Genomic DNA, 13,725 nt, shown 5'->3' with positions numbered 1-13,725 from the left:
TTGAATGATCTACTTGATGTAAACCAACACTCTTCCTACCTTGTGAATTTCTACCATTCTTGGATAATAGTGTTCTATGCAAAGAATTTTCACTCATGCTCTCATAAAGACGCCACACGTCATCCTTATACCTATCAATGTATAACCCACCCATGGAAGCATCAACCATACCATTATAGTTGTCCGATAAATTCTCAAAGAAATATTGAACTAATTGCCATTTGGGCATGTCATGATGTGGACACTTTCTAAGCAATTCATTGAAGCGTTCCTATGCCTCATGAAACGTTTCTCCATCCCCATGTGAAAATTCTCGAATTGAGGTTCTCATGGCATTCGTCTTAGAGACCGGATAGTACTTCTTCAAGAATTATTGTTGCATTTCTGCCCAAGAAGTGATTGAAAAAGGCCTAAGATTGTTAAACCAATACTTTGCCTTGTCTTTTAAGGTGAATGGAAAAAGTTTGAGTCTTATCTTTCGCATGTCCATTTATTTTACGGTGGAACATACTTCAAGAAACTCATCCAAATGCTTGTAAGGTTCTTCACTTGGAAGTCCATGATAGTTAGGAAGCATTTGAATGGTTTGTGGCTTAATTTCCTAATGATGTGCTCTAAATGGAGGCAATTGGATGCATGTAGGTGCATTATACTCGTTAGGCAAATAATGGTCTCTTAAAGCAAGAGGTGGATTAGCTACTTGAGGTGTAACATGAACACCTTGGTTTTGAATTCCTTGATTGATGATGGGAGGTTGTGGAGCATACATTGGCCTTGGCATTCCATATGGAACTTGGCCTTATTGTTGTGGTGGTTGGTGAATGAATGGCCTTGGTATGCCTAATGGTACTTGTATGTTCTCATTGTGCACATTGGGATGAAGGATACCGTGTTGATCTATGTGACCAAGGTCCTCAACATGATCATTATTATAGTCATCCATTGATAGATTGGTTCTATTTGAACTTCTTCTTCCCCTAGGATTTCTAATAATGGATTTAAGATGCAAATCAAGAGGGACAAGAGTTGGTCTTAATGAACGACATCCATGCATACACAATGTAAAACACAAAGAAACACAAAGAAACAAACACTATGCCTTCACAATAATGCAATTAGACTTCTTTCAGAAACACTTAATTCATACTCCCATGCTTTAACAACAATGATGCAAGAACAATTAAAAATAAGCCTCCACACGAGCCAACGATTTAACTAAGGGATTGAGTAAAGAAAGTCTCACAAAGGTCCTTTAGCACTTCAACTCCAAATTTATAGCTTAGCTTAGCAAAATTTTAAATTTTTAGCTTTTTTCTTTGCTTGCTTAGCTTGAATGCTCCTTTGTTTGCTTAGCTTGAATGCTCCTTTGCTTACTTCCTTTCCAACAATGCACCTAGTTAAGTAAGAACAACACAATAAGTAACCAAAAAGAAAAATAAAAGTAAAGTAAAGACACGATCAAAAGAGTACTAATCCTAATCAAGTCCACAAATCCGACATTGCCAAATCAAATTAATCAAATCCCCAGCAACGGCGCCAAAAACTGATGTGGTCCTTGTGAGGGTCACTACACCATATCAAGCTTGAAGAGTGTGTGCATTATAAGGCGAGGGCCAAGAGTTTTACATTTATAGAAGCCACTACTACCTTTCACTATATATATAGCTAGGACGAGTAGGGATCGTCCCAAGGGATTGTAAGGATAGAACAATGTCATGGAATCGTTATTAGGGCTAGTAGGTCGAGTGATCAAACAATTGGTTGGTTGGTTGATTAGAGAGCAACTAAATTAAACTAAGTGGTAACAAAAGAATGCAATTAAGAGTAAGCAAGAGTGAGAGAGATCCTGGGGTTTAGAGATCACCACCAAGCAATGCATTTCTATACCATTGACAAGTGATTAATAAGGGCAAATGGTGTCTTGTACTATTGGTGTGTGTGTGTGTTTGGTTGGTTCATCAAGCAAGGATGACCAATTAAGCATGTATTGTCTAAACATCATGTGAAAGGCACAATATATCTAAGCAATGAAACATATATTGTCTAAACAACATGTGAAAGGCACAATAGATCAAGACAAGTCATTAATCCTTTCATTAAGCTCACAATCTAAATACAACACAAGGATAGAGACATATGCTACTTGCATTCAAAAGCTTAGATCATCAAACAACAAGTATAGATTATCCTCCCATTTAACACTATACTACAACTACACTACATCTACACTACTAGCATAAAAATAAACTAGGGGAGAGGCACAATCCATCAAGGAATAAGTATGAACCATTAAGAAAATCACAAGAGCATTCTTTTAAGCACTATGTTTTGACAATCTCCAAATCTTTAGCATCAATACACATAGACATGCATCAATAACACAAAATCTAGAGACAAGTACATCAACATCTATTCTAGCATACATAGACATATGGAAAGAATGGAATGATCAATTGGAAGCATTAAACCACATAAATCATTGAATAAACAAGATTTATATATATCAGAGTGTCAAAACATCAATTACAACACTAATCCCTCAATAATACACAAGATTAAGATATAAAAAGCATGCTTGGGGCTAACTCTAGCCCCAAGAAGATGTTTAGCCACTCATTGTGATGTTAGTCCAACCCTTAAGGGCTAACTCCATGGTTGAAATCTGCTCCTTGTTGATGAAAAAAATCCAATGGTGTTTCTAGCCTCCTCCTCCTCTAAGATTGCTCTCCAAGAGATGATATGAAAATGATATTGGCTCTCCCTTGTAAAAAGCAATCCTTATCCTTATATAGCTAGGTCAAAATGACACCCAAAATGAGCTGGGGTCGTGTACACAATATTCCATAATGATTGGAAAAAGGACAACTTTCAATGAGATGGAAATTTAACTTTTTCGCACTGGAGGAAGTTCGATCAATCGAACCTTGGACTTGGATCGATCGAACTTGCTGAGATCCATCGAACTGAGGCTGGATCGATCCAACTGGTTGAGCTTTTTGGGAAAAGACAAATCTGAGATATTTTAGGAGATATTTATGGGAAAAGGACAAAAGTGGTTAGTGGGTGATACAGCTCTGGATAAGATCAATCATTTGAATAAGGACAAAAGTGTTCGATCGATCGAAGGGTGGTGTTAGATCGATTGAACTTTTGAACTTTATGCTTTTGGGCCAAGGCTTGGATCTATCTTAAAGTGCTGAGATCGATCATTGTTTGATCGATCGAACCTTGGAGTTAGATCGATCGAACTTTGCTGCTTCCCACCTTTAGCTTCATTTGCTTCTTTCTTTCTCCACTTTGCTCCTTTCTTTGTTTAATCCCAGAATTGCTTCAATTAAGCTCTTATTTGGCTAAGTTAGCTTATTTTCGGGATAAGTGCCTGAAAATGGAAATAATACGAAATCAATCTAAAACGGTAAAGAAAGATAGATAAAGGTACTAGAATGCCTATGTTTAAGGGCTTTAAATATTCATTTTTCAGCGCTCATCAGACCTCCTTTCAGAATGGATTTGGCTCTCATTTTCTGGAATAGTCATAGTACTAGTTTTTTTTTCAACTGTAGGAAAATAAGTCTATCATGCACATTCTTTTCCTATCCACGGTCATCGCTGGAAGGTCCCTCTACTTTTTTTTATCTTTCTGAAGGTCTTTTTGACCTCCTTCATTATGGTTCTTGCATTTTGGACAACAGCCTTATATAATGTTTCCCGTTTTTCTATTTTTAGGCATTTTTTGAATTTCCTAAATTTATTTATCATTCGCCTCATTTTGCATATCGGACAACGTGGGGTGTGCCATGTGAGTTCCGAGAGTTGGTTGGGGTATTTCTTTGAGTTTAGAACTCTTAGAAATACATTTTAAGCTATTTTAACATTTTTCAGATTTTTGGGCCGGAAGGTCCCGGGTGGGACAGGCACATGGATTGTTCGCTCTGACGATTATTTTTCGGGGTCATTACATTTCATACGTCATTATTTGAAGCATATTTATGCGGCTATATGTTTAGATGTGTATTTATAACATGTTTAGTGTATATATATGCAAAAGGTTATATTAGACATTTTGGTGGGTCAAGTGGATCCCACTTTGACTAAGGGAGTATATAAGGGTCACATATTTTTTTTGGCCATTATTTGTTCTTCTTTCTTTAGCCGAAAATCTGCTCTATCTCTCTCTAAACTCTTTTTCTCTTCATTCTTACCTTTCAAGCCAAGATTTATTCGTCTTCCTTTATGAATTAGACTTTGCCATTGAAGCCAAAGTTAACGAGCTCGGCGAGAGCTTCACTTTGATCGGAGCCGATTTTCATTTGGACCACTTTGGAGTTTTGATATTTGGGGCACATTTTGGGGCTTTGGCTTGATTTCTTGAGGTAGGGGTTCCTAATGCCCATATTCTTTGATTTTGGTGAATCATCTCTATGAAATTTTTTTATAGCATGCTAAATTTGTGAATCTTGTTTATAAAAACTAGGGTTTACATACACGTGAAGTGTGATAATTGTATTTTATGTGATAAGTGTGTTGACATACATGTTTATATGAATTGTTGTGAAGAAGCATACTTGATTTAAATTGTTATATGCCTCACATGTTTAAAATGCTTTGGTTCTGTATTGATAGTATGGAATTGTGGTATTGATAACTCCCAAAGCATGTTAGTAGATGGGTAGCTAATGTATGAAATGTCATATTGGCATAATGTTGTGGCTCATGGGACATTCATACATAGACATTGGGTAAGAAATGGGGAATTGATTTTGAAATGAAAAGAAATTGATTTGGGGAAAAGTTTTGAAAAGATATTGCAAAAACCGGACGGCAATGAATGGCCTTATGTCTGTGTATGTGGCATTAATGGGACCTAGAGGGAGTTAGGGAGATTGCCCTAGCTTGGTTGAGATACCTAGGCCCAAAATGGTGCTAAGGAGTTGCCTTAGGTTAGGGATAGTTAGACAATCCTTCTCTCATGGTGCCATGGAGTTGCCACGGGCTGGGTTCCATTAACAGTTTGAAATTGGTGGCGATTGAAAAAGGTTTTGGAAATGGGAAGCGACATTAGCATTGCATTGGCATCCCATTAACATTAGATTACATGAAGTGAATTGGTTGAACTAGAATATTGATTTATTTTCCCCTAAATAAACATGATCCCTTTCTCTATACTCTATTCTTTGTTTGGATTCACGGGGTCATCAAGAGGTGTGTTTTAGGCACCTTCTACTGAGCCGTTGTGCTCACCCATTTATAACCAATTTTCAGGTCACGGAAAAGAAGTGGCGGACGACGTTCCTCCACTAGCGTAGATGGGATATAAAGGATTACTTTTTTTATTTATCATTTTGTATTAGGTTGTGCATTTTGTAAAACTTGAACTTAAATTGTATCAATTTGTAATCTAATGTACTTTGGGCCATCCTTGTTGTATGTGGACTCAAAATAATATATTTTGAACTCACTTAATGCACAATCTACCTTATTGCCATTATATGTGGGTTCTATGAATGTATTTGGGATAGGTTTGAAGTGTATTGGTGTGCTTAGTACCTAGTTGCTTAAAAGTGTGTAGTGTGGCCAAGTTTGAATTTATAGAATGCCACTACCACTACTAACTATTAATGTAGCTAGAGTAAGTAGGGATCGTCCCAAGGGAAATGGAGTGTATTTTTGCTTGGAAATCAATGTTTGATTAGTAAATCGAATGATCAAAAGATGGTTTAATTGATTAATTAAACTAAGATTCAATTAAAATGATGTAAGTAAGAAACAATCTAGAAATTAGGGAAAGATATATGGGAGAGAGGTCTTGCGGCTTAGTTCACCACTAAACTTTACTTCACCGAACACTAGCAATTGTAAATTAATGGGGAAATTTAAGTTGTAACTTGTGTGTGTGTGCCACTAATTGAAAACTAAGCATGGATGGCAAATAAGCATAGATTATCTAATCAATATAGTAAGTAGCATAAACTATCAAATGAGACCATTAACCATTCAATTAAACTATAATTAGGGCATACACAAATATCTAGAGACATGCACTATTTGCATTCATAAGTACGGAACATCAAACAATAAGAATGGATTATCCAACTAAGCCAGAGACATGAAAATTAAACTAATTAAACTAAAGGTGTGGCACAATCCATCAAAAAATAAGTATGAACCATTAAATAAACCGTAAGAGTGCTCAATTAAGCACTATGCCTTGACCATCACTAGATTAACAATATCAACACACATAGACATGCATCAATTTCATTAAATCTAGAGACAAGAACATGAACATCAATTCTAGCATGCACAGACATATGGATAGAACTAAATGATCAATTGAAAGCATTAATCCATATAAATCAAGTAGAAATTACAAAATTTATAGTTATTCATGATTAAAATATCTTCTATAACTAAAATCCCCAAAAATACACAAGAGCTAGGTTTAGGAAGCAAGCCTAGGGGCTATCTCTAGCCCCAAGAGAAGGATTTAGCCATTTATTATAGTGGTCATGGAACCTTTAAGGGCTAACTTGTAGGTTGGCATTATCATTTTCATCCTTGCTTTCTTCCCAAAACTCTAGTTCTAAAGAGAGAAATATTCCTATAATTGGTAATAAACACTATGATGATTTTTTTTTTTTTTTTTTTTTTTTTTTTTTTTTTTTTTTTTTACAATATGGTTCAATGAATCAATTACATCCTACTTTGAGTAAGCACCAAGTCAGAAAAATAGCCTATGATTGGAAGAAATTCGCAACTACACGAGTTAGGTAGAAATCGGCCCACTCGGGAATTAGACAACTTACTGCCAGCAACATTCTCGATCGATCGAACACTTAACTTCAATCGATCAAAGCTGACGTGGCATCAAAATATCTTCTGGGCCTTATCCACTTTGCTGAGCTCGCACCGCCTCATTTCGATCAATTATAGACTTCTTTGATCGATCTGGATTCCCTTCGATCGATCGAAGCTCCTCTGGTGCATTTTCTTGGTTTCTTTCCAACTTTGCTCCTTAGCTCCAAAATTGAGCTAAATGGCTCTTGTTAGCCTATTTGAACTTTATTGACTTGAAATAGGTAAAAACACAAATAAGTATCTAAGACATGAAAGTAAGATAGATGAATGGACTAAAATACCCTATCTTAGGTGCTAAAATGTGTCATATTTGAACACTTATCACACCCCTAAACTGAGATATTGCTAGTCCTTAGTAATGAACTACAAGGAAAATAAAGAAATAAACAACTATACAACTATAAATTAGAAACCAATAAAAGGATAACGTCACTTTCCTAGGGAACACGATTGCATTTAGTATATGCAACAAGCCTTTTGAACCCCTAAGTTACCCCTAGTGGACGAGTGAAGTCTCGTGAGGGTTTTCAGAAATGTTACCCACAAACATTGAGCTCTTTCTCACAAGAGAGGCACCAATATACAAAACAAGTATTGGGAGAAAACTACCTCAAGTTTGTAATTTTTTAACCCTTTCTAAGCAATTTTCAAAATCTCAACATCAAGCAAGCAAGAATGGTCCTCCACACATCAAGACAATGATCATGCAAATTAAAACAACTCTAGAATCCTTTTCAAGTGAACCGGCATCAAATAGGTTGCTATCTAAGCCAACCAAAGAAATAATCACATTCGGCCCCAAACTAGCACACAAATCTAGTACCGATCATCAGGACAAATAGTGGACCTTTTATTAAAGCATTATTCATCTAGGTGCTGTAATACCCCTAATTTTAAAAGGATATTTCTGGTATTAATTTATTATTTAAGTGCAATTTATTTGATTATTTGCTTAATTATTTTATATTGTGGTGATTATTGAATTAGTTGTATGATCTGAATTTATTATATTATTTGTATTATTTGACTTATTTAAATTACATGGGTTGCCTTAACTGTTTTTAATTAATTTAATTATTTAATTGATTTATTTAATTAGTTCACTGTTTATTTATTTTTGTTTATCGTAACTTAGGGTTTTAGGATTCAGCATGGCCGACTTATAGTTAGAATTGGAATAGGGTTTTGGTTAATTGAAGCCTATAAATACTATAGGATATTTTAACTTAGGGTTTTAGAATAGAAAACTTAATTCTGTAAACCACAAGCATAGAACCCCTATTCCCGTAGTGAAAGAAACAGAGAGTTACAGAGTGAGGTTTTGAGAGAATAGAGCACGTTTGGTGTGGGATTCGACTGGGGCTTCAAGGTTGGACCTAGGAGAAAGGAAGAACAGAAGTAAGAGGAGGACAAATAGTAGTTCAGTGTTGCCGGAATAGTGGACACGATGCCGAGATTTCAAAACTGAAATCACAGGTAAGTTCTTTTCTTCCTCCTTCCCTCTGGCTTCTGTTCTGTGCACCTAGATAGTCTCTAGGGTTTAATTAATCATTAACTGAGTTTTACATGTATATTAAATGCTATATTGATGATATACATATGTGTTGAAATATGTTAAATTATGGTTCGTGCATGTCTGATTTCAGTTGTATTCTTAAAGCATGCTTAGTTTGTAGAACTTATAGCTTTTGTATTTAATTTCAACTGCTGTAAACACACCATGGGGATTATACTGGACATAGTTAGGACCCTTAGGAATAGTTTAAAACCAAATAGACAGGTTGGGAGCGACCGAAGACGAAGCAGAAGGTCGCAGAAGTTGCAGCGGTTGAAGACGGCTCTCAGAGGAGGTGAGAGCCGGCTCCATAGAAGTGGGAGCTGGCTTCCACACATATAGAGCTGGCTCCAAGGGTATTAAAGCCGGCTCCAGGCTGATTGGAGCTTGCTCCCAAAGTTTTGGAGCAGGCTCTCTCTCAAAGTTGCTTCTTGATGTTGTTTTTGATGCACTGTTTTGAATTGTGCGAGGATTGAACTGTTCTGAAAATTTAGGGACTTCACAGAGGGATTAAATGGTTTATTTTGGGTGTTATTAAGACCTTGGATTGAACAAAGTTGGCCTCTGAGTTAGTGGGACAAACAGTATTAAATTAGTAAACTTTTTATATTATTAACGGATGAAAGACGGACTAATTACTTAACTAAATTTTAGCAATTTAATGGGATTTAGGATGTTTATAAAACTTATTTTAAATGCATGATAGGGTCATCTATGTATTTGTTTTGATCTGTACATGCTTTGGGATGCTAATTGTCGAAATATTAAACCTTTTCTACAATTACTTGGATTACTGTTGGATTGCAATTGCTAGAATAATGAAACGTTTTCTGCAACTGCTTGGATAATGGTTTGGACTGTAAAATTACTAAATTATGATTTATATATTGTAATTTACATGGATATGGAGGATTGTATACACTGGTATGGGACAGTGGCATACTAGGGACAGTTTAGCTTCAAAATGTAAAGACCTAACCTGTCGGATTAACGGAATAGATTGTAAGCTATTGAATCCTAAATTGTGTTTAAGTCAGATCAACTGACTAAGTTGAGTGACTTCCTGGTTTAGTTGGTTGTAGTTAAGTCATATTAGCTGAATAAGTTGAATGACTAACTGGACTGTGTTTCGTATGTCATCTCAATGAACAATTAAATGGCATACTCTGGATTTGGACACACTTTAGATATATGATTATGGTACCACGTGATGAGCTTAAGTCTCAAGCTCGTTGGTTAGGGTGCGTATATGCAGTGGATGCGTAGCTGGATATAGTAGGTTGAGGTATACCCTGTTAGGTCTAGGTACTCATACCCACCTTTGGGTGTGTTTTCACATGTTGCCTTCTATTCAGGTTGAGACCCCTATTATAGTCCAGTGAATGTCCTTTAGTATGGATATATATATATATATGTATGGACTAAATAGATATTGTGAGGTATCTAGGGTGTATCTGCGTATCGGGTCACTGTATGGATTGTAGTTAGATTAGAACTTATTCGTGGGCCTGACCCACTCCTTTATTCTTTTCAGGTACAAGACAGTTCTAGCCTTAGAGCTTGATCGTGCTATTCGAGGACAGTTCCTCATTTGTCAGATTACGTAGGACTTCTCTCGATGTTTCAGTTTTATTTACTTTTAGTTATTTCAGTTCAGTTGAGATTTTATTTAGGGGTCCACTAGATGGATTCCCGAGTTGTACTCTTAGAGGTTTTGGATGTTTGGATTCATTTTATTCATTACCATTTGGAGGATTTGATAATGGATATTTCTGTTAGCTTTATTCTATTTTTTTTTTTTCATTTAATATTCTATGTTTGCTTTAAAATACTTTAATTGTTTGATATTTCCCTCGGGTTTGGTCCTGGGCTTGATCAACCTATGTCTCGGATCTGAGGGGTATCACAGTTGGTATCAGAGCACTCCAGGTTCAAGTGTTTCTAGGATGTTTCATATTAAGACTTCCGCGTAGCGTTTTTCTTGATTACAGCTTAAGTTTAGGATTCATCGTATTCCTTTACGGTTCGTTTAGAAAGTACTGATGTCAATCTTATTCTATAATTGCAGAATGTTTGACACTAGGAAAAGGATATGGTCCGCAATGATAGCAAAGAAGGACCCAAGGAAGAGGAAGGTTACTCCAATGATTCCCCTACGAAGGCCAACCAAGAAAGCAGAGTTGGAGACTAAGGAATTGATTCTTATGGGTGTTGCTTCGGAGTACAAGGCAAGGAAGGTTTCTGTTGTGAGAAATTGGCCACCATACTGTGGACCTAACACAACTTCGATGGTGCTCAAAGCTGAACTAAGCGGAGAGGAAGACCCCGAAGAAGATCAGGATGGAGAAGATACCGGAGCATCCAAGATGGAGGGCACCGGAGTTCAAGGATGACTGCTCTTTTAAGAGTACTTTTAATTACTAGTAGTGGAGGAGGTATTAGTAAGTGTAGTACGGATTTAATCACGTACACTAGGATTATGTTAAAGAATATTTTACGATTATTCCTTTAACAGTTTATGGTTTGGAAAAGTTCTTAATAAAATGAACTAGGGGTTTGGCTATCGTTGAATTGTGTTTTGTGATATCATTCTTTTGGTGATATATACACATATGGTTTTATTAGACTATATTGGAATGTGTATGTTACGATAATAGATGATTATTACAATGGAGTGATTGGGGTTTGTGGGACAAGCAAACAAATAGTTGTTTCTAAATACATGGTGTGAAGACAGGTGGATTACCAAGGAGGTTATAAGAGAACTTGTGTAAATCATTATGGTAGGTTTGGTTTAGAAGGAGGATTTCCCAAGATAGAACAATAATCTAAAATTGGACGATTGCTAAGTATTTCGTTTTACCTTATGTGTTTTACTCTACGGAGTATTCAGAAATAGGGGATTTTCATGGATTAGTTGGTGACACACATATGCAATAGAGCTCAGGATATTTTTACCCCGTTAGGCAATATTGCCATTTCTCATGAGAGTGATGGGCCTGCGGCATTAGATATTGGTAGACTCGGATTTCTAGCCAATCTTTTGGTCCTAGACATGCACACTTATGATGTGACACTTGGGATGGATTGGTTATCACTGCCATACTCAAGTTATTTGTTTTGGATGGGTTAATTGTGGTTACCATACCTAGTCAGTATATTTAAGTTGTTGCGATGCCATGTTCTAGCGGGGTCACTAGCAACTATTTGTTTCATATGGAGGAGGAAATGGAGGAGGAGACTACTGTATCATTAGATAACATACCAATTATACAAGATTTTCCGGATGTATTTCAGGAGATTCCAGGGTTGACGCCTAGTCGCGAGATCGACTTTGCGATAGACTTAGCTCCAGGCACTACGCCTATTGCTAGGGCACTGTATAGGATGGCACCAGTGGAGATGCGAGAGCTAAGGGATCAGATTCAGCAACTACTTTGCCAGGGTTTTATTCGCAAGAGTACTTCACCCTGGGGAGCATCGGTTTTGTTTGTGAAGAAGAAGGATGGTTCATTTCTGCTGTGTATAGATTACAGGGAGTTGAACAAGGTTACTATTTGTAACAAGTATCCGTTACCCAGGATTGATGATCTTTTTGATCAGTTAAAGGGAGCTACGAACTTCTCTAAAATTGATCTACGGTCTGGATATCATCAACTTCGGGTTCAGGAGCAGGATGTTCCGAGGACGGCGTTTCTCACAAGATATGGATCTTATGAGTTTCGAGTGATGCCATTTGGGTTGACTAATGCACTAACGGTCTTCATGGATTTAATGAACAGAGTCTTCAGGGCTTATTTGGATCAGTTTGTCATTGTTTTCATTGATGATATCTTGATCTATTCTAGGTCAAAGGACAATCATGCTAGACATCTACAGATTGTGTTGCAGAGGCTTCGTGAGAACCAGTTATATACCAAGTTCGAGAAATGTGAATTTTGGCAGCAGGAGGTGAAGTTTCTTAGTCACGTGGTGTCAGAAAGAGGAATAGCGGTACATCCAGACAAGGTTTCAGCAATGGTTGAGTGGGGACAGCCTACTTTAGCTACCGAGATTCGGAGTTTTCTCGAGTTGGCGGGATACTATCGTAGGTTCATCCAGGGGTTCTCCAAGATAGCGGGACCACTCACTCATTTAACTAAGAATGGTGTATGGTTTGTGTGGGATGAAAGTTGTCAAAACGCTTTTGATGAGCTGAAAACTAAGTTGACTTCTGCACCAATTTTGTCTACCCCACAGAGCAGAATATAGTATTTTGTCTACACGGATGCTTCTTTACAGGGTCTTGGATGTGTTTTGATGTAGAAGGGGGGACCAATTTTGTATAGATCTCGAAAGCTTAAGCCTCACGAGCTTAATTATCCAACACATAATTTGGAGTTGGCAGCTGTGGTCTTTGCCTTACGTATTTGGAGGCATTATCTATTGGGTGAGTCCTTTAGATTATTCAACAATTACAAGATTCTGTAATATTTGTTCACTCAGCGGGAGCTGAATATGAGAAAGCGCAGATAGTTGGAGTTCGTGAAAGACTATCACTTTTCTATACAATACCATCCAGGGAAAGCAAATATGGTGGCCGATGCACTCAGTCGCCAACCTGTTGGTAGTCTTTCCGCTCTATTCACTACTTAGTCGAATGCATTAAAGAAGGTTGATGAATTGTCGAATGCTTTCATGGCTTGTATGGTAGTTACACCTTCTATCATTCACAAGGTTATGAAGGCACAACTCACGGATCAGTAGTGCATTGACAAAGTTGCCGAGATAGTTTCCGGTGACGTTTCATTTTACTATGTTTGGACTGATAGAGGTTTGCGGTACATGGGACGGTTAGTGGTTCCTTCTGTTGATGATTTGAAGAAGGATGTGATGACTAAGGCTCATCACTCTGAATTCTCTTTTCATCTAGGAGAGGACAAGATGTATCAGGATATGAAGCCGCAGTTTTGGCGCCAGAAATTCAGTGTTTGATGAGGCTTGAATCCTGGCTATGTAATGAAAAGGGTTTGTTATCCACCTTTATCAAGAATGAAAGTTTTCAATGCACTAGTAGCTCAATTGCGATATAACCAAATCAATAGTTAACAAAGCATGTACCCCATAAATAAATGCTAGTGAGCGCCTGTGCTAGTGTAGAATCCTAGAGTGAATTTCAAAATAATCACAAAATCAGGATAATGTGGACTACAAATGCAAGCATGATATCAATCTTTCAAAAAATTTACTCCTAAAAAGCATCCACAAAGTATACAAGGAGTATTGGACTCTTAAGTCAAGCAATTGTTAAATTCTAAGTATCATGGTCCTCA

General features: G+C 37.1%; 1 pseudogene; it reads left to right on the top strand.

Annotated features, from left to right (window-relative positions):
- Positions 1-227: 227 nt before the first annotated feature.
- Positions 228-326, top strand: LOC132267889 (small nucleolar RNA R71; annotated as a pseudogene).
- The last annotated feature ends 13,399 nt before the right edge of the window (positions 327-13,725 follow it).

This window comes from Cornus florida, unplaced genomic scaffold (assembly GCF_030987335.1).
Source record: "Cornus florida cultivar Cherokee Brave unplaced genomic scaffold, ASM3098733v1 CherokeeBrave_3.0.0_Hap2_Chr07, whole genome shotgun sequence".
NCBI classification, from domain to species: domain Eukaryota; kingdom Viridiplantae; phylum Streptophyta; class Magnoliopsida; order Cornales; family Cornaceae; genus Cornus; species Cornus florida.
Note: the sequence above shows the minus strand (reverse complement) of the source record. Positions and strands in the feature narration are given on the sequence as shown.